Source organism: Apteryx mantelli, chromosome 3 (genome assembly GCF_036417845.1).
Source record: "Apteryx mantelli isolate bAptMan1 chromosome 3, bAptMan1.hap1, whole genome shotgun sequence".
Lineage (NCBI taxonomy): Eukaryota > Metazoa > Chordata > Aves > Apterygiformes > Apterygidae > Apteryx > Apteryx mantelli.
The window spans coordinates 89,654,790-89,674,934 of NC_089980.1; the positions used below are offsets into that span (position 1 = coordinate 89,654,790).

At 40.0% G+C, this 20,145-nt stretch overlaps 1 protein-coding gene across 1 annotated transcript in view; it reads right to left on the reverse strand.

The window, feature by feature from the left end:
- Positions 1-19,796, reverse strand: part of PRDM1 (PR/SET domain 1) — a 102,567-nt gene extending 82,771 nt beyond the window's left edge. Inside the window, exons 1-3 of the mRNA XM_013948981.2 lie at positions 19,753-19,796; positions 19,556-19,649; positions 18,794-18,832 (exon numbers count right to left, since the gene is read on the reverse strand). The gene's annotated coding sequence lies outside the window, so the exon portion shown is untranslated. The remainder of the gene's footprint in view (positions 1-18,793; positions 18,833-19,555; positions 19,650-19,752) is intronic.
- Between the last annotated feature and the right edge of the window lie 349 nt (positions 19,797-20,145).

Consider the following 20,145-nt stretch of genomic DNA (forward strand, 5'->3'; position numbering starts at 1 on the left):
TTCTATTAGCTGCCTGCTATAAATATTACCTTTCAGGTCAAATATTTTGTTTTGAAAATAGCCAAATCCCAAGGACTGCTTCCACCCATCAATCTAAAAGGAGGAGAAAGAAATGTCAATGCTGTCTTCATCTGAAAACTAGCTCAAAACAAACAAGGTCATGGCTGCTTTGCAGCTAACGGAGATGAGCTACTTCCATCAGCTTCTCTTTTGTCCCCTACAGAGGTAAGCAAAAAATCCAAATTACTGATGCATCAAGGAGCAATCCCCAATGTGAGTGCATGATGCATAGAGGAATGATCCCTAACATGAAGTTTGATCTCAAGTGCCAGTACAGCAAATCTAGAATTGACCAAACTGATTTGCAGCACAAACATGCAGTACAGCTAATGTTCTACCATATGAAGATACTAAAACATAACCAAAAGATTACAGGGTTTGGTGGATTAATATGCTAGGAGGCATGAATCTCCTTCGATTGCTGACTAAAGTAATACCTCCATTACAATTAATTATCTGGTTAAAAAAAAAAGAAAAAAGAAAAAATAGAAAAACAATACATCTTCCTTCACCTCATGTTATCTGTTGTTCTCCAAAGAATATTTGGGGAAAAACAACAGCTTGGCTGGCAAGTGATACCTAAGGACTTAAAAACAGCTCTCTTCCTTGACACAGCCCTCATCAAGGTTGGGAGCAGTCCAGGGGACACAAATCAAGAGGCTGCATTTTGCATTCTTAGCCTCTCCTGCTCTAGTAGCAGAAGCAGTTTACAGCCACAGCTGGGGAAAGGGAGTAACTGGAGGCACACCTGCTGCCCACATGCCAGCGCAGGAATCAAGCTCATTACCTTTTCCACCATTATTTTCCTCTTACTGTTGAGAAAATGACAGGGAGGAGGCCTTTATTACTCCATTCAGGACAAAGCAGAGTTACTTGAGTCTAGGCAGCACAGGTATCTTAAGTTTATGAATGTGACTTCAAAGAAATCCCTGCTAGAAGACATTCCTCAGAGAGCTGAATTTTCACTTCATTTATGTTACAAACTGAAGTGTGCTGCACCGAGTTTTGTAAAGTAGCACGTAGGTAAGAGAACATCAAAACCCCAAAGAACTCTGTCCCATTTAAATACATCACCACATGCTTCACAGAATGGACTTTATTCATTTTGGCAGCTGCAATTATGTATGATAATTCCTCACCGTGTATTTTTATGGCCTAGTAAATATTCCATGGTGTGTTTTGAAAAATGAAAGTATGATAATAAAAATAGACTGTATTACAGTTTTAGAGCAGACCGCCCTACCTGGTGTGCTGGCCTTATGCTGTGCGCATGTGTGTGCGCGTCATGGTGAGGAACGGGCTGTAAGTACACCTTACCAGTCACTTCTCATCCTCTTACTCCCCACAGGGAAAGCAGAACAAGCAGTTGAATGCTAAGTTCCTTTCTTGAGTCCGAATATCACCAAATGTAGGCATTTTCCTCAAACACCCCCATGCTAGATGTGAGGCAGTTATGTTGCATTGCTCATCACTAACAATTTTTATATAAATGGGCAGACAGGACTTGCAGAGACAGAAATGAAAAACTCAGAGGAAGCTCTTCTGCAACGGAGAGGCAAGGAGCTGGACAACAGAAATAGCTGAACTATTACCAGCTGCTCCATGAGTGCGTAACTTGACCATTGAAACACCATTATGCCCTAACCAAAAGTCCAGAATTTGGTGTCAGTGAAAGCGTTTTTCCAGAGCAAGTTTGATGCCCGGTGTACTGGCATGAGCCTGGCTTGCTGCTCTGCTCTCGACAGCTCTCGCTGCAGCAGAGGGTTGAGAGCGTGAGACTCATGGGATGACTATTCTGCAGCAGGAACACTGCAAGTAACTGCACACTGATAAAGCACATCCAGACATACAAAGCCACGACAATGGCTAATTTGTTGCAATAAGAGGGACTCTATTAATTGTCATCAGTCAAGCTGAACATGTCCCCAACTAAATGCTAAATCCCATTTGCTGCCACCTTCACAGAAGAGCCTGAAGTTTAGAAAGGAAATTAAAACCCTCTCATATGCATGCTTGACCAGGTGCCCTACTGTAACTGGAATATATGCAGCAGCTGTGGATCACTCCTCAAACTGGCCGACACTGCTACAAGACTGAAGTACGCAGACTAATGATCATACTTAATTTAGACCCAAGCTTAATTTAGTTAATGTGACTGGCAGGATATTTCTTACCTATCTGAATAACTAGCCCCTTTTTTCCTAGAAGATCTACTTTAAAGACAGTGACAGTGTGAAAAAGGATACAAGCAGATGGGCAGTGATGGAGAAGGGGCACAAGGAAGAAGTAACATGAAGGGGAGGGAGAACTAGAACAAAAATATATGTTTAGTTTTGTTCTTTTTTTTTTTTTTTTTTTAGTTGCCCCACTACAGGCTCTTAGTCATTTCATCTTTTAATCTACCATTTTTCTACCATGTCTACAAAAGCCAGTATTTGAAAGTTTACAGTATTCCAGTCTCCATGTAAATAAATCTCATTTGTAAATAATTATGATTGAAAGAGAGGCACTGTCGTGTCTTATGCTGCCACATCAGGTATACCAAAACTAGTTTCTTTACAGTGACAAAGTGCTTGGGCAAAGGAGGTTTGTTCCAGAGGAAAGCATGAAATGGACCCATAGGTACTTGCTCTGAAGGTCTTGCCCCAGCAACAGAAGAGGGTAGGAGTAACAGCAGAGTGAGAGGCAATGCTAAGATTAAGAGGGGGCACACATTCAGTGAAAGTGTGATTTGCTGTCAGCACAGGTACCACTGTGGGGAGCACAAGGAGCACACGTGCAAGGAACCAGAGGGAGACACATAGGCACTGCCACCACCTGAAGCGCTTGTCCAAGGCTCCCCTGCCTCCCCACTTCTCCTCATCACGTGCACGTCTGCAATAAGCAGCTGCTGCCCAATTGTTTATCACTATTCTGGCCACTCCGGGTTATGCACCGGAATGGGATTATCTGGGGTTTTCAGGCAATTGGGCTGGGATGAGGACTAGCTGGCTGAGACTCGAGCCAGCCAACGTGGAGCTCAGGTGACCGCGCTGCGTGGTGCAGCAGGCGCGTGGGGAGCAGACAGCAGGAAAGATAAGCGGGTATCAGCCACGCTTCCAACCACTCTTTTACACACAAATCGAGTTTGCAGCGCAGAGGTCTCATCAGAGACAAAGCTGCTACTACACTACAGCCACATCAAAGAGCTCTTTTTCTTTGTCTTGCTCGGTAAAGAGAGCGCGACCTCTTATTTTAGATGTGGAGTTCTGACATTTACCATATTCTGGTCACCTCAAGAGCAGGCTACTGTAGTGGCTTTACTTGTTCTGCTCCTTAAGATTATTCAGAAGCTGAAGGGAAATCCAACACACAGAGGCCTTAATATATAAATGTGGCTTTATGACTATTTTATGCATGAGGGTTTGCAGGTTGAATTTAAGGCAGTGTTACAGATTTTTAACTTTTAAACAGTTTGAGTTTCCTGGGAGGTATGTCTGTCTATACTGCTACAATAAAATTCAATGGCACCATACATCTGCATCAGATTATTCATATGCAAGAAGCTGCACAATCTAAATGTTAATCTTAGATTTGTAACCAATTCACAGGGGAGGGGGATTTCTTGACATGACTACTGTTATTTTTATACTCTTCTCTCAATCTTTTCTGATTTTGCTTGGTTATTGAAACCGTCTGCTTTATATTTTTCAATACAGATCAATTTTACATTAAATATAACCAGGAAGAAGAAAGACCTAGTCTATGCATCTTAGAAGTAATAATACACATAAAACTCTTACAGACTTTTAGGCACTGAATACTGCAAATCAGTACTTCAGATTTAGTGGTTACGCTGTCTATACCCACTATATACAAAAGCCAAATTGTGTGATGATACAACTTTCACAACTACTACATACTCTACAGTGAGATGAAATGTGGTAGGATAACTGCTTCTTACAAAATATCGATGGCTAGGAATTTTGCATATTTAAATATACAAAGTTGTATCATAGTTTCCAAGACACATCTCATTAGGAAGTGAACTCAACACTTCTCCTTGAAATAAAATAATCTAGATGTTACCTCTACCAACATAAAATATTTTTTTTCTTTCCTAGCATACTGATTTCTAAAATGGAAACTAGTGAAAAACTTAGTTTTTGAGAGAACTTTTACCAAGAATGAGAGTTTCCAAACTTTTTAAAATTTCTGTAAGCATGCCTGTGAGAAGGGACACCTCTGCAATGTTTCCCACACAAATGGTGCAGCAATGTGCTAGTGTATGAGGAGGATCAGAAAGTGAAACAGACATGAGTTAAAATGAACAACTTCAGTTGCATGGTCTGAAAGTAAGCTAAAAGCCTAAATAACATCAACAAACTTCTTTTTATTCTGGGTAAGAAATACATTTTTGTAAAATGGGTGTGCTGTTTCTTATTCTTTCAAATTTAGCAATAGCTCTTAATGCACATTAAGTATCTGCTCTTGCCAAACTGTCCATAGTAACAGATTTCTTCCTGAGTGCAGCGGTATAAAGAATACTTTTTTTTTTTTTTTTTTTTTTTAAGTCAGGAGACATTCTGCTACATTTCTTCCCTTTATTTTTTCAAAATTATCAAAAGCTTACTGCAGTAACTTCAAGTCACACTGAGATATTAGACTCTCTCCTACTGATATCCAAGAAAGGGACAAAGAAAAAGGTGGGGAAAAAAGAGAGTTGTCTCAAAAACAGTTAAGAAGGCAGGAGGGAGTTTGTGCACAATGAAAAAGTTTGGATTTGGGACAAATGAAAAATGCTAATCAATGTGAAACAAAACAAGTTGTCTCATCAAGGGTTCCCAAACAAAATCTGAGTATTTAAAAAATACTTGTTTTATTTTTGTAAGGGGAGCACTAAGATGCCGCATTTCGAGAACGTTCAAAAAAAGCTTCAGCTAAAAACTCTCCAACTCTTAACCAGATCAATCAATTAAATTCATAACCAGTCAAGTTAATTGTTTTGGTTTCCAGAACAGCACATTTTGGCAAAGTATTTGTCATGCAAAGCTCTTTTACCCAACTCCAGCTGAAGAACACATGGATATCTCTCCAAATTTAGGAGATAAAAGAGCAGCTCTAATGTCCTTCAGACCATCGTAGGCCATCCTGGTTGCCAAAGGCAGCTGGCACTCTGCAGAGTTCTAACTACACCTTATTTCCACCCAGATCACTCTGGGGCTGGCATAGCCAAGAAGTAATACAGAAGCATGGAAATCCCCGCAATGAGGGGAGGAGGAAGACAGGGAGAAACAACACGTTGGGAATTTCCTTCACATGAGCTGAATTTCCTGGGAGCCATTCTAGTGGGCTATGGCATTTGCATGAAAGCAGCATTAAAATGCCACAGCAGAGCATAGTATCAGTCTTATTTCCTTGAAGGGGAACCAGTAACGTCAAACACATTAACCATATCTGGTTTGTGATGCGCTTCAGTGACAATCTATGTTTCCAGTTACCTAATTTTCTTGTGTACTTCTCAAGCTATCTTCCCTTAGTAGCATTAACATATATAACTTAAAATTATTTGCCTGGTAACCTCACTGCTCATGGCTGTTCCTTGATCATTCTCTGCCTTAACTAACACCACTCCTAATACCAATTTCTCAAAGCTTCACTTATATAGGAGTCTCCTCCATGTGGAGAGTAAGAACCTATTATTACTTACCTCCTGTCTTTTCACCTGTTTAAATTCATGACAAGACTTCACCACTACATTAGTTTAGTACCTTTGTGAAAGACTGCATCAAAAGACTATCTGAAGGTTTCAATTTTTGTTTTCATACACTTCTTTTCCCCATTTTTCCTCCAGAAGAATCCAGAATGCCCAGCAGCATGCTGCACCTTACAAAACCCACGTTACTCCATCTCATTTACACTTCCTCCTTTTACTTACTTGTTTCTATTAATTAGTGGGAGCAGGGATTCATTACACTACAGAATAATTCTTAGGAACATTCTTTATGAAACATAGGGAAAGAAATGTAACTCATTATCAAGTCTATTGTCCTCTGGTTAATGCACAACAAGAGAATTAATTAAAGGTGACTATTCTTGTATCTACTTCAACTGTTTAGGTCTTCACTTTCTTTAGAACTCTCCACAGAAAAATCTAAACTTGGATATTAGTTGCAATGTACTTTCTAAAGCTTTTTCAATTCCTTTTTTGGGGGAGGGAAAAAAGGGAAATTTGTTGCCTTTTTCCAATTCCTCAGCTTCATAACTGGCAGTGAGTAACTCCAGGATGGTTATTTCCGTCCATCATCCATTGTGGTGAAGCTGACACAATAATTCCTAGCATACAGCTGCTAGGAAACCCCCCACGATGTGTTAATGCTCATTATACAGTGCTAAAAGAACATGCAACTGTGTTTAAGGAGCTACCATATAAGATATTGAACATTTATATCCTGTTTCAGCCTAGTTAAAGCTTAGCTTCAGGAATACAAATGATCCCACCAATTTAACCAGTACCTCTCATAGAAGTAAAGCTGAGGATGCCAGAGGATGGCAGTGCTAAAACTGAACAAGAATTCTCTGTATTTGAGCAGAATACATACCTCCTCTGGATCAAGAACAGCATGACACTGTTCTAAAAACCTTGCCCTTCCCATTTGACTCTCAGTTACAAACACACCTGCATTTTTAAGCTCAGCTGAATAAATGATGGCAAACACTTAAACTTTACACTACCCATTTTGAGGACAGCCATTCAGATTTATCAGCTGGCAAACCTGCCACTTAGGCTAAGGATTTCAGAGTTTAAAGAGTTTACATCAGCACACCATGACGCAAAGAAAAGCGAGAAAAAAACTTCACAGATTTTCAGCATATAAAGTTGTCGTAAGAGGTGCCAAAAGAAATCATTTTGAGCCAAACAGTTGGTTTGATGGCTCCACTAATTGCAGGCCAGCGCTGCTCCTGCTGAGCTGAAGGCGGCCACGGCTTGTTGTCAAGCAGACAGATTAGCCACCGTTACCCATTAAGACCACCGTTTGAGTGTAGACAGAGACATGGAAGGAAACATAAGAAGGTGGCATATGCATAACCAAACAGGCTACCTTGCTGAAAAGAAACCCCCTAAAGCCACATTCTGCTTCATTAGCACATGAAAATAAGGTAATTGAATACTTCATTCTCCCATCAAGAGCCAAGATCCATCATTCATGGAAATGGAGTTTTGATAAGGTGGGGTGTTTAAATGAGGCAGAAAGATTCTTTGAGTGTGTGTTACTCTGTTTATCTGAGAGAAATCCCACCTAAATATAAGTGAAAAAGACATTAGAAAAATCACTTTATCCCATGAATCATTAGAACGCAACAAAGCCTCTGTAAGTATAAAGCTTGAACAAACCCATTTTAACATTATTCTGTGGAAGACAGGAGGCATTTTGCTTTTCGCTCTGTTTATTCTTGTATCAGGAATCCAGGTTTCTCTGTCCTGTTTTTTTCCCCTCTCTTCTTGAAGTCTGACTAGCTATTTTTGCTGGCTTTTAACATCACATATATCAGGGAGGAAAACTTAAGCAATTGGCAGGGCAGGGCACTTTTCTTTGCATCACATTTTGGTTTTAAGCTATGCATGTTGTACATTCAGGTTTCTGGGGTTTTTTTTCCCCAAATTTTTTTAAACACTTCAGCTCATGACCAAAATAAGATGATGAATTTAATGAAAGATTTATTATTCCCAATTTCAGACTGAGATGGCTCCTGCTTTAGCTCTTTAGCTGTGTTTCGGGGGGGGGGGGGAAGATAAAACTAGATGATTCCAATATTTAAAAGGCAAACACATAAGCAGCAAGTGTTGAGATCTTCTTTAGCAAGCTAAAGAGGAACAAATTCATTTTCCCCCACTGGCTGGTCACCTTAAGTATAAAGCACAGTGAGTGCCATTTCTTCCAGAAAAAGATATTCATGTTTATACTGGAAATGCAGTCCCGGCCTCAACCACAAACACCTGCTCTGGTATTGCCAAGTCTTTTACAGAAAGCAGGAACTACAGGAGCATACAGACACACTGGACCCTTCTTCTTCAGGTTTGTCTAAACATAAGTTAAAGTGGTATAGTTTCCTAGTTTGGAAATTGTTATGCTGGTATAATGTTATCTCCAAAGAAAAAGAAAAACAATATGACAATACAGACCAGCTCTCAGTCACTGGCAAGCGCAGGGATTTTGTAACATTTAAAACAAACAACCCTGCCACCCCGCTCCCCCCCCTTTCCCAGACTCGACATCAGCGATGTATAAAATGTCCCTAACTTTTCTCGTGTTCTCTGATGTGTTCAGACACATGATAAAAAAAATGAGAAGTCTTTCCCTCTTACAAATAATGTGCAATAGCACTGGTGCTAGGAAAGAAGGTTCATGTTAGTATTAGTAAGCTGTATTTTTACAACACTTTCAAGGGACCTAAATCGTGCTGGTGCTGCAACAGCTCTACCATTTCCCCCATCTAGGGCTGTCTGCTCCCAGCACCTCTGCAGTGCTGGCGGGGAGCTTGTCTGCGACGAGCGAGTTGAGGGAGATAACCCTGTTGAAAGAGATTCGGTGTTCTGGGGGTTGGCCTTCTGCCCCTTGGGTGCCGTAAGCTGGCTCCTCTGGGATCAGATGGCGCCAGGTCCAGAGCCACCGCACCAACACCTGGCCACAACTGGAAGGAAAGAGTGCTTGCACGAGTACTAACATGGATCAGCTTAAACTGCTGCAGGACTACTCCTTTTGGAGCAATGCTATTTGGCAAAATGACCAAAGATGGAATAGATGGAAATTTGGAGGGGTGGCATGGGCGAGGAGAACTTCAGGGTCCAGCAGGTAAACATTTAGTCACCCCCCATAGCCAATATAACAGTGGGAACCTTAAACAGGTTAGGAGCTGAACACCAACGCCCTTCAGAATGAAGCTCCAGGAAGCGCTCTTTAAGGGAACTGGGCCCAACTGTATTGCAAGCTTTAAATACATATATATGTGTGTGCATGTGTGTATATAAATATAAATATATCAGCAGCACCTTAAAGTCAAGTCACTACTTCATCAGTTGCCAACTTAAGAAACAGAGGGCTGACATAGTAAGACTGCAGTACCACAAGCTGACAAGCAAACATGCTGCTGCTTTCTGATCAAGTGGCAAGCAAAGGAGAAGCCTGGCTGCAGGCTTCACTAAAAGGGAATTACAATAATCCAGCCTCGTGATCATAACAGCACGTGCTGCTGTTGCACAGTTGCCATTGGCAAAAGCAAGGCTGGTAACCCTTTTTTGTGCTGGTGGCTGAAGAGAGCTTCCAAGCAAAATTAGCAGGCCACGAATTAACACCCTTTTAGTGCCTGCCAACAGAATGCAAAAATAAAATAAAACCATGTGGCCGAAGCTTGCATGAAATGGTGTCGGAGGCCTTACTGCATATTTCCCCCACCCTTTGACTAGGGGAACACACTATGAAAACTGTGCAACTAAAGCAAAATTTGCAAATTACACACAGCTTGTTACTTTCTATGGAATAAGTCTGGACAAAGCAAAATGAAGACTTGATCTGAATCACTATCTCTGAAAGAATACCTTAATTTAAACTGTCCTAACAACAGTCTTTATCCACTAGTAAGAATCTTGATTTCCCAGACCTGAATACAGTAAGCAAATAATGTGCCGTAGGAATTCATCCAGAGCAAGCTGGGGTTGCAGAGCCCACAGGGGAAAAGAAAAACGTGTATTATCAAAATGTGAGTAACATTCCATAACACATTGAAAAAAAGATCGCAAGAGGTCTTACACACACTGAGCATGGACAACAAGCTAAGTCCTCATTGACCACAGTTATCCAACACCCCATCTTACTACTTTGCAAATGTGCTTGAAATCAGACATATAAGTAATTTCCCTTAGGCCGTATCTACACTCAGATTTTCATCTAAAATTCTCACAATGCTGCTACCGGTTTAGTTGAGCCAATGGAAAATTCTTCCTGAAATTCCTTGGTGCTGACAGGCCCCAGTGCTGAACCAACATGATAAATTACATCATAAGCTGCCAAGAATTCTATCATGACCAAAATGTTAATATAATAGAAGCAGAAAACCACTGACAACTGTGATGGGGACAGTTTTGACTCTCCTGTAAGTTACCTTTGTTATACAAAAATCAATTCAGGTATGCCACTGTAGCGAGCAAAAATTTGATATTAAAAGTCTATCTGTACTATAAAAAGCTAGTATTTCTGATTTTAAAAAAGTTTGGTTATGTAAGATGAGAATTACTGTCAGATGTAATAACACACATTCATACAACACAAATACGTAACAGCACAATTCCCACATAACTTACATAAAAACAAAGCAAGCATTATTCTGCATATCTAAAATGAAATCTAATTTTTTTAAACACTGCTAACAATAGGAGAAGAGTTAACAGGTGTCATTGTTTCTCCCAGGTGTAATAATCTTTTTCATTTGCCCATGTGAAAAGAAAAGCCAATTAATGAGCAGGCTGAAAGTGATGATTAATTAAACAACTTCCAAGGCCTGGGGGATCCTCCATTTGGGATACATTTCATTTAGCTGTGAGCAAGCTGCAAGGCAAGAGACAGGCTCCTCCTTAGCTTTTTGTTTTAGCTGACATGTATTTGTAAAGGGTCGAAGACGCTTTAGCTGATACATGTTCGTAAAGGGTCAAAGACGTTTCTCAGCTTGTCTGCCTTTCTGGCACTGCTAGTCCGGTGTAACACTCAGTCACAACACAATGTTTTAAGTCCTTCTGACAATATCCCAGCACTGTTCCATGCAAGGTCAGGCATCAGTTTCAGTATTTAACCAGCATCATTTGCAGCCAGTATTTCTTCTTTTGATCACTTAGACCTGAATCTGCCATTTCTTGAACTAAATACTCCTGTGCAGTAAGTGAACCCCTGAAAGTAAGTTGTCTCATCCAAGCAGGCTTCCGACTGGTTTTCTAGTGAAAACTTGCAAACAATGAGCAAGACGGCAGGTCAGAGTTGGTAAGACATGTGGCCCCTTTCCCTTTTTCTCACCACAACAACACCTCGAGGACCTTTGATCTGGATGTCAGCAGCGAAAATACACAAACAGATCTTCTCTTATTATATCCTCACAGGTGTACATTCCTAAAACTGTTACATTCCTTTACTTCCAATGGCGCTGGAAAACAATACCTTAAGAAGTTGACCCCTTCTCTCCTCAGATCGCACTGGTATCCAAGCACAAAGCATCACGGTAAGCACGGCACTGTAAACACAGCCTGCCTGGCAAAAATTACACCGACAAATTCAAGCGTCACATAAAAGGACAGATCAACGCGGTGGCTGGGATTTTTCCGTAGTGCTTACGCTGCGCCCCCGTTTGCAGTTCAGAGGGAAAGGGCGCTTCTCACGCTTGGCACTAGGGCTGCTGGCAGACCAGGCTTCTGCACCAGGCAGCTGGAGCCGCGATCCGCCGGCCGCTGCCTTTAAGGCTAACTCGACTCAACTTTGTCAGTCCGGCAAGAATTAGAAATCTTGCTGAAATAGATAGGGCCCCTGAGGACTCCTCATAAACAGCAGGCAGTGAGATTGCTCTTCTGGGCTGTGGCTATCTAATGCAAAAACACACCCTATCTCCCCAGAAACACTGATCCTGCTTTTTAAAAATCAGTCTCCAGCTTTGGCAGCCTCACACAGGACACAGTGCTTTTCTCCTTCTGTTACAAATATGCTAATACGCTTCAGTAACTGGAAAGGAGAAAAAAAAAGCGTGAGGAATTCAGCAGTCTGTTCTTCTCTCCAATTGTCGTGCACTGTGTTTATCAGTAGGTTGGTACTGCATCTCCTTTTGTTAGAAAATTAAAAGTTGAACTGCAAGCATAAAAGCCGCCCCGGACCATGCAATAACCTTCAGGCATTTTAAGAGCAGCAGAGGTTAGAAGGGCAGCTCCTGACTCTAAACAGCACCTATTGTTTCTTTTTCTTCTTGAATAACAAAAGTAGAGCTGAAAGCTATTTACCTGGTTTTACGTCAGTCAGATCTCATTTCCCCTTTATTTTTGGTAGATGATCTTATCAAATAGTGTCATTTTTAACAATTGTTTTGGTCAGACATCTTTTTCTATTTTTTCTTTCTTTTTTTCATTAATATGTCCTATAATATAACTCAATACAGAATCACAGCAGAAAAACACTATCAATTAGAAGATTTTAGGATTCTGTCAAATGCATGTTTAAATTAAGGGTAACTAGATTTATTTTTAAGATTGATTATAGATTTTAATATGACTCTGTTTTGAAATCATGAGGGCCGAGTCACAATACACAGCTCTGATCCTGCAAACATCCCACGCAAACAACTTTCTGCCTGTGCAGAGTCCCCTGTGTTCCCTCACACTGCAATCTGTATAACCGGACACTTAACTTGTACAAACATGACTGCAGAACAAGGGTGGAAGGATAAAATCCTGATCCAAAGTTATGGGAGTTCTGCTATTGAATGCAGTGGGTCCAGTATGTTACTCAAATTGTTTATAATACAGAAACAAAAAAGTTTCATGAAAGAAAGAAAGAAAGAAAAAGAGAAAGAAGAAACACTCCTCACATGAGTAGGCATCACGCAGAGTTTTTGTGACTGACTAGGAGTTATCTGTAGTTAATATATAAAATCCTCTGAGATGTATCTCTAAAAAACTCACTAGAGACAAAAGCAATCCAAAACATATCATTTCTTTCACTGTTTTTAAAATACAATTAAAATATTTATAAAACTTAAAAGGAAATTCTCTCTGTGGTGTTCTTCTCATTATGGACAGAGTTCATACAAAAGCAATCACTTCTAGATTTACTGACCTCCACTTGGGAAAAAAAAAATCTTACTTTAGTTTCTCTAAATCATTTCCCAATATGCGCCTCTCACTTTTTGTACACTTGTGCAATTTCATAAAAAAAAAAGCTAATTGAAAATATTTAACAGAAATCATTCTCCATTTCATGAGCTGCTGTTTCTACAGTTGTAAGGGACTGAACACAGAAATGACTTTATTTTAGCTACCTATGAATTAAATTTCAATGCAGTATTTGCAACCATAGAAACCCTATTAGACACAGCAATCTATAATGCAATTTTATGGCATTTGGTTCTTCAACACTAGCTGGAGTTTGTAAATACCATACGAAAGTTTAAGAAAAACATTTAAATTGCTAAAATAACAGGACTTCCCTTTGCTACGAAAGCATCTTACAAATTTGTATTTTTAGGAAATGTTCTTGGATAAAAATCCCAAAGTTCAATTTTCCTTAGAACAACACGCTGTCTATAAAATTTGACTCCATTGAATGTTATATTAGCAGGTCCGAGCACTGAAGTATTATATCTGATTCTCAGCTGCTATAAACTGCCATAACTTAACTGGAGCTGATGTCCCATTAGGACTAATTTGAGACACGCAAAGTGCTTCTGACAGTAAAACAGACACAAAAAAGACTGAAAACATTTCTCCTTGCACAAGTTTGAAGTGTACTGAAGAGACACATTTCTGAAAATGACCAAGTGTTATAGCCTTCTAGTCAAGTTTAGAATTTTGTAAGAATATTTTCACTTCCTGTGAAGATTGTATCACCAGATATATATATTGCAGAATCAAGACAGGCTCTGAAACTTTTTTTTTTTTTCCTATGGCATCAACTCTTGCCCTTTTGCAGCACAATTTTTATCCAAAGCTTTTCCTGACTACAAATGAAAAGGAAATCTACACCTGAGTGCCTACAAGAACCAAAATTATTGCATATATTATTGGTTTTCTTTGCATCTTTACTGAGTCACTTGAAATGTTGCAATTACATATATTGTCTGCTTTAATAAAATGCTGGTGAAAGCTTTAGTAACTTCAGTCCTTTATAGCTCTGGAGGAACTGGCAAGCTAGAAAGAGGAAAGTATGTTCCCAGTCAGTTCAAAGGAAATGCAGCACGCTCATTCCCACTTGCAGAATCCACTCTTTATCAGACAATACAGGCACTTCTACATAACCTTTATCAATGCAGCATCTGGACACAACATTTTCATCTTATTACTTTTTTTCCACTGAAGATATTATTAGTCTCTAAACCTCAGGAAAAAATGGGCATAGGGTGAGAAGAAGTTTGAGCAAAAAATATATGATTACACAGCTAATCACGTTCTCCTCATAGCTGCTGGGAAGTAGGGGGAGGATTTATGATTTCTCCCTTGCTTCCAAATCTGAACGCACATGCATACATTTTCAAATCTCCCATCTTTCTCCAAAAGCATCAATTTTGGGCAATCATCTAACAAACTTCATTATTTCACTCCATTGCTTAAGAAAGCAAGATTCATTAAAAACATTTATGCTGAAATTCTAAAACCTGAATTATACTTTCAATAGGAAAGAAAAGGATTTAGCTTGAACTTTTGAAAGTGAGCAGCCCCCTGCTCTAAGAAAGTTTTCCCACGTCTGCCAAGAGCTAGTTTACTAACACTGCCTTCAAAAATGTTTATTAGTGGCTTGGAACACACAGAAAAAAAATCATTTATTTCTCCTCTTTACTGCTCAAATATCATTTCAGTCTTCTCACTGCACAAGATGTACACACTAAACATTTTCAATTATTTCTCATGAATGATGCGGTTTAGTTACTAAAAACATTAAGACACTTGGCAGACAGTAAAATCATTTCTGGGAAATAGATGTGGGGGGCAATGTTTCTGAGCTTCTTTACATCAAACAAATTACTAATAAGAGGGTTGCTAACAACAGTATTTAGGACCCTTTAATCACAAATACAGTATCATCAGGAAGCTATAATACACCTACATCTGGCAGGCTAGACAAGACTGGAATGTTCCTGAATATTTAGTGACACTGTATTTCAGGTGTGATTTTGAGGAGGACGGATACCTCCACAGGCTTGGAGGGGGATTAGAACATATATAATAAATAAAGCATACACCCTCATATAAAAGAAAAGCCACCAAAGGCTTAAAGGAAGAGGAAAATAGGGAAATGTTATCCCATCTTCACTCCACACTTCTGGAATGTGGGCAGATCATAGTAAAAGTTTAAATGGCAAGAAGATTAAAGGAAAACTGTTAAAGCCAAAAAGGACACTCACATCATCTGGTGCAAGTCATCTGTGTCTCCACAGACTCCGTGGAGATACACTGATTTACGCCAGTTGATGTTTGGCCCGACGGCTTCACAGAAGATACTATCGATTAAATGCGTGTTCTATTTCGATTAAAAGCTTCTCCTGCCGTTAGAGCACATCTTGCCCCAGCTGGAAGTCACTCTGGTGTTTTTCTTTTTGCTAGAAAGGACCCTATAGGCAAATTCCATAATAAAAAAATAAATGTCTACATAAATTATCAACTACTGTTTGTTATTATTTATCATTTTTTGGCACACAGAAGCATGCCAGGCACTTTATAGAAAATACGCTGAAGACAATTCCCTGCCCTGCGGAGCTTAAAACACAAGGGCCAGTCAGTTCTGCAAACAGTAATGCTTTACTGAAAATTACTCCAATTACTTTAGTGGTGTTTCTCACAGTAGTAACACTGCTCATTACTCATGTTAGCAATTTCAGGTCTCAGGTGATGAACGTGGCAAAGGGGAGGACAAAACAGAAAGGCAGATGCCAAAGAGAAATGGCCCTACACTCACCTGGCTTAGGCACACCTATATCTGTACACTTTTCTGAACCTAACCACATTTGCTGGGCATTTAATCCATCTTTTGCTTAAAGAAGTGAATCTTTTCTTTTCAAAATGTTAATATGGAAGCACATGATGTTTCACATGTGTTTTCTAATGTGATACATTGCTAATAAAGAGATCTCTTAACATTGCCTTTAATGAGAAAGGGGAATCAGGAACATCGGCAAAAATCCTTGAGTAGTAACACCCATATGGTTTCAAGCATCGCCACCCATCCCTGCACTGAGCAGTGCAACTGCAGCTGACAAGCTTTCTGCCCTGTGTTCAAAGCAAAAAGAAAAGTGGAACATGAGGCCAACTATGAAACTGAAAGAGCTATCAGGTTTGAGGAGGGCTGCAGGGAAAACTCATAAATTACAAGGCTTAGCAATGAAGACCAGTTTTAACTTCACATTCTGAATATCAGAAAGCCACTGTCATGATTTCATAGCATCCAAAAAAAACAAACAAAAAAAGCAAGTTATCAAATATCAAAAATTATTGCTAGAAATACTGTGACTTCACATCATCAGGTATTTTCCTAAACATTACTTGGAACCAACAAATATTTATTTTTAAAAGATGAGGCATATAGGTCCCTACTGTCAAGGAATGACTAAAATTAGCATGTCTAACATATAATGAATATACAAAAAAAGACACATTCCCTTCTTTGTCCCATTCTCTGGGCCACAGTACTGAAATGTTAGCATGAAACTTCTATCTCAGGTTTGGTCACTCACTTTTACAAAGCTAACACACTAACTTTTGTCATGGCTACCATATGACCGGCCACCCATAAAGTAAAATACAGTAAAAATGTCAGATTTCTTCTTTTGTACAAGGCTTTTAGGAAAGTAATTGATGATTTTTATTCTTTAACTATTGTTACTTTTAAAAGATAGGTAGAACCTAGTTAATTTTCACCAGTCTCAAAGGAATGAATTTTGCAAATAAAGAAGCAAGAAATCAAACCTACAAGATTAGACAAATCTGTGTTCATTTATATAATTTTCAAAGACTGGCCATTAAGAAGGGTATTTCCAAACTTATCAATTTAGCACACAACACTATTTCAATCAAAGTTACAAGACATGAAACGCTTTATTAAGTGCTTTAGCAATCTCTTAAGAGCTGCTGAGAACATGAGAGTTCCTATGGCTTTTGGCAAGATTTAGCAGGTTTGGAAATCAGGAAGATGAGATCTAGCATAGGTATTTTTAGGAGCAAATATCTCAAAAAATAATAATCACAATCTAAGTAATCATATGTCCAATTTGCAGTTAAATTATCAATTGTACTACTCTGCCTCTTCTCCTGTAGCTTCACGTTACATTGTAAACTTTTAATTCTACAAGGGAAAAGTAAGTATGAATGTTAGAGGTATGCAAAACTTTAAAACTCCCACTCTGAAAAAGCTTACTGGTCATAAATATGCATTCTTCTGAAATTATATTAACTGCTTTTAAAAAAGTTACCCATTTCAAAATGAAACTGATGGAACAATCATTTTTACTTCCATCCAAAATACTTCACATGAATTACAGAATGTTTTAATTTGTTAGGCATATAATACCGACTGATCTATTTTATGTAAAATTATTTCCTCTTTTGTAGTGTTTGATAAGTATTCATCTGAAGGATGCACTGTCCCACATAAATTTATTACTGCAGAAAAACTTAAGAAAATGACACTGCTAGCAGTAGAAGCCTTAGGAATAGTATAGCATAGCATTAGAAATGGCTTAAGATAATCTATTTGGCTCTTATTTGCCTGAAGTCAGGTATTTAGAGGAGAGGGGTCTATTTTGCAGATTCTGATTGTTCACCTGGAATTAGTATTTAATATTTATCAATCAAAGCGAAACAGAATTCACCCGAACTGGAGAGCTAGGGCTTGAGTTAATTTGTCATCCATGATTATCACTTGGAAGCTCACTGAGTTTATTAAAGACAACTACTGTGTGATAAGGACAGTAGAGACACTATTAACCATGTCACTTAAATTGCTTGAGTTGGCACCATGCCCAAGTCCTTCAGATCAGTATATCAACACACTTGTTGCTGGCAGACTCATTTAAAGTGGGGGGGGGGGGGAGGGAAGTGAGGAACTCCCTCAGAACTGAGTATGCTGTACGGATTTCTACAATAACTCACAAGAATAAGCAGCATTACTCAGTCTTTATATTTTCGATTGCTAGAGAACGACAAAATCATGACAACTAAGTGAAAGACGTTGTTCTTCCTAAGAAGTTAAAACAAACAAAAAAAAGTGCTTTACAATTATCATTTGAAATAACCTTACTGGAACAGCACATTTTGCTTGCAACTGCAATATTGCCAAACAAAGCCACTCAAGAAAACACTTGTTCTGCCAAATTTTATGATCCCATATCTCCCCCACCCATGTCTCTTCCCCAAGGTCTCTTGCTTTCACTTTATCAAGCCAGTGGGAAGGAGAAAAAACTCTGGTGGCTGGACACAGTTTATTTTCAGAAGATGTAAGAGTCATTTTATTTCACTTCAGACAAGAGTCGTGCCACAAAGTAACATATAACACATTGGTGAAAGCTGCAGTTAAGAAGGTACAAGCATTTTTTCCCGACTCATACTGAAATTAATACCAACATCTTTGTTGGAAAAGCCCTACACGTTAACTTAGGCATATTACTTTCACGTGCAGAAAACAATCGCAACAAGAACTTTTTCTCTGTACTCTTCATCTCTCGTTTTCTTAAACATACTATGTCCTGCTTAAGAAAAGAGAGTATCCTTTTCTCGGAAGTGAGGAATTCATCAGCCCTAATAACTCGGTGTGTAAAAGCAGCTTATTTGTTTGCTATAAGCTGTATTCCCCAATGTCCAAATCGTGGCCAGCAACAGCATTCTCCTATTTATCCCTTCACCGGGACGCAGACACGCGAATTAGCTGGCGCTACGGGCCTCAGCGGCACGACAAATGCTCAGGTAGCCGCACGGCACATGGCCTGGGAGGGTAATCTTTGGGGGGAAAAAAGGCTCTCTTACCTTCCGCAAGCCGTCCTCCGGCGTCTCCGAGTGAATGCTCTGGAAACACAGAAACAAGCCCCCCTAAAGTAACAGCACAGCCCGCAGCCAGCCCCGCTGCCTTGCCACCCCCTCCCTTCCAGACCACTTTCCCACCGCCTCCACTATAAACAGCAACTTTCCGGTGGCGTTTATTTTTTACTGGTGAGCCATAAAATCGCCTGTCCAATTAATGTGAGCATCATCATTTTCATTTACCTTTCACCATCTCCGGGGAAGGGAAGCAGAGGGGGGGGGAACAGAAAAGCAAATGCATAAAAGAAGCTTCAGAAACACGAGTTTCAACTCATTTACGATCCCAGATAAAGGTTAATAGTTAAACTCCTTCCTCTCCCTCCCACCCTCACAATTATTGATGCCCTTCAAGAAATGAAATGTTTTTTGTTCTCGTTTACCAGAGGCTAGACAAACTGTCAACATCTCCACTTTATTTACGGGTTGAGCAAGAGCAGTTCCTCAAATATCAACATTTTTTACGTTAATCCTGGAGAGAATCCACTTCTCTAAAACTACAAAATTTGCCAACTTCGGTCGTATTTATTTTTAACAAACAAAAGCGAGAGCCCTGAGCGATCTTCCCTGCGCTCAGAGGAGGGGAAGGGGGGGGGAAAACCCGGCTCCAGCCTCCCAGCTGCAAACCCCTCTCCCCCTGCACCCCGCAGCTCCTGCTCGCTCGCCAACCCCCCCCCCCCCCAAAAAATCTCTCCCCTCCTGATCCCCCACCTGCTCCACGTCCAGTGGGATTTCAAGGGAGGAAACAAAATCTGCCAAGTGGTTCCTTTCGGGCGATTCCTTCAACCCGTCTGGAGGTTTAAACCTGAAAAACAAACACCTCTATTGAATGCAAACTAAGCTTTGGGGGCTGCCGAGTTAATTCCTCGGCAGACAGCTACTCTCCGTGTCTGGTTACACAAACATACCTACAGACAGGTTGGAGAGAGATCCCTCCGAAACCCAAAAAAGGAAAGAAAAAGGAAAAAAAAAACCACCCACCCCAAGCAGACGGCGGCGGGCGGGGGAGCCCGGGAGGGGGCAGGCTGCAGGGGGGGATGCGCGGCGGGAGACAGGTTTCACCCCGGGAAGGGACCGGGAGAGTTAAAACACAGGGGAAGCTGGGAGGGGGCAGAGATCCCAGCTGGGGGCCGGCCCGGGGGGGGGGGCTCCTTTTGGGTGGCGGTGTTAACAAGTTTTTATATATATATATATATATATATATATATATATATATAAATAGATAGGTAGACTAAATAAAAAAAAGAAAGGGACGAACCCCCGCAAGTCTCGGAGCGGCTGGGAGCACAGAAACACCAGTG